Raw genomic sequence first — 2,303 nt, 5'->3', positions numbered from 1 at the left:
GCTATGGAGCTATGGAGCTCTGGTGCTATGGAGCTATGGAGCTCTGGAGCTCTGGAAGTATGGAGCTCTGGTGCTATGGAGCTATGGAGCTCTGGTGCTATGGAGCTATGGAGCTCTGGTGCTATGGAGCTATGGAGCTCTGGTGCTATGGAGCTCTGGAGCTCTGGTGCTATGGAGCTATGGAGCTATGGAGCCACCAGCCAGCACCCTCCGTGGCTGGATCAATGGAAGTGGTTTAGGTACCAGGCAGCCAAAGGGCCGAGGCCTCACGCTCGACCACGCCGGCGCAGAGTTCCAGCCGCTCGGATAAGCTCTGTCACTCACCCGCCGCGCAGCCACCGGTAAAGGGGAAATGGCGCCGCCTTGTGGACACGCCGTTGTAAATGAATGGGCTTTCGCACTTAGTGCAATTTTAGCCAACTCCGTGGCTGCAAGTATGGAAGTATGGAGCTATGGAGCCACCAGCCACCCAGGCTGGAGCTATGGAGCTCTGGTGCTATGGAGCTCTGGTGCTATGGAGCTATGGAGCTCTGGTGCTATGGAGCTCTGGTGCTATGGAGCTATGGAGCTCTGGTGCTATGGAGCTATGGAGCTCTGGTGCTATGGAGCTATGGAGCTCTGGTGCTATGGAGCTATGGAGCTCTGGTGCTATGGAGCTATGGAGCTCTGGTGCTATGGAGCTCTGGAGCTCTGGTGCTATGGAGCTATGGAGCTATGGAGCCACCAGCCAGCACCCTCCGTGGCTGGATCAATGGAAGTGGTTTAGGTACCAGGCAGCCAAAGGGCCGAGGCCTCACGCTCGACCACGCCGGCGCAGAGTTCCAGCCGCTCGGATAAGCTCTGTCACTCACCCGCCGCGCAGCCACCGGTAAAGGGGAAATGGCGCCGCCTTGTGGACACGCCGTTGTAAATGAATGGGCTTTCGCACTTAGTGCAATTTTAGCCAACTCCGTGGCTGCAAGTATGGAAGTATGGAGCTATGGAGCCACCAGCCACCCAGGCTGGAGCTATGGAGCTCTGGTGCTATGGAGCTCTGGTGCTATGGAGCTATGGAGCTCTGGTGTTTTGGAGCTCTGGTGCTATGGAGCTATGGAGCTCTGGTGCTATGGAGCTATGGAGCTCTGGTGCTATGGAGCTATGGAGCTCTGGTGCTATGGAGCTATGGAGCTCTGGTGCTATGGAGCTATGGAGCTCTGGTGCTATGGAGCTATGGAGCTCTGGTGCTATGGAGCTATGGAGCTCTGGTGCTATGGAGCTATGGAGCTATGGAGCCACCAGCCAGCACCCTCCGTGGCTGGATCAATGGAAGTGTTTTAGGTACCAGGCAGCCAAAGGGCCGGGGCCTCACGCTCGACCACGCCGGCGCAGAGTTCCAGCCGCTCGGATAAGCTCTGTCACTCACCCGCCGCGCAGCCACCGGTAACGGGGAAATGTCGCCGCCTGGCGGACACGCCGTTGTAAATGAATGGGCTTTCGCACTTAGTGCAATTTTCGCCAACTCTCTGACTGGAGCTATGGAAGTATGGAGCTATGGAGCCACCAGCCAGCACCCTCCGCGGCTGGAGCTATGGAAGTATGGAGCTATGGAGCTATGGAAGTATGGGGCTATGGAAGTATGGAGCTATGGAGCTCCGGGGCTATGGAGCTCCGGGGCTATGGAGCTCCGGGGCTATGGAGCTATGGAGCTCCGGGGCTATGGAGCTCCGGGGCTATGGAGCTCCGGGGCTATGGAGCTCTGGAGCTATGGAAGTATGGATGATCCAGCACCCTCCGTGGCTGACCGCTGGTGCTCGGGGCCGGTGAACTCGGCACCCGCCTCCGGCGGGTGCCTCGGTGACCGCCGTCGCTTGGGGCCAGTGAACTCGGCACCCGCCTTCGGCGGGTGCCTCGGTGACCGGTTGTCGCTTGGGGCCAGTGAACTCGGCACCCGCCTTCGGCGGGTGCCTCGGTGACCGGTTGTCGCTTGGGGCCGGTGAACTCGGCACCCGCCTTCGGCGGGTGCCTCGGTGACCGGTTGTCGCTTGGGGCCGGTGAACTCGGCACCCGCCTTCGGCGGGTGCCTCGGTGACCGGTTGTCGCTTGGGGCCGGTGAACTCGGCACCCGCCTTCGGCGGGTGCCTCGGTGGCGGTCGGGGTTGGTGCTTGGGGACCGGCTTCGCTTCTGGAAGTCTGGGGGAGGCGGTCTGGTGGTGGTGGCCGACGTTGATGGTGGTGGGGCGGGAAGAAGAAGGTTATAGTCCCCAGCCCGCCGCATAGGAAAATTTTAGGTACCAGGAGTGGATTTTTTTTTGCACCGGCGGTTA

This window comes from Syngnathus leptorhynchus, unplaced genomic scaffold (assembly GCF_054491065.1).
Source record: "Syngnathus leptorhynchus isolate UIUO unplaced genomic scaffold, UIUO_Slep HiC_scaffold_347, whole genome shotgun sequence".
Taxonomy (NCBI): Eukaryota; Metazoa; Chordata; class Actinopteri; order Syngnathiformes; family Syngnathidae; genus Syngnathus; species Syngnathus leptorhynchus.
This window is presented reverse-complemented; position numbering follows the sequence as displayed.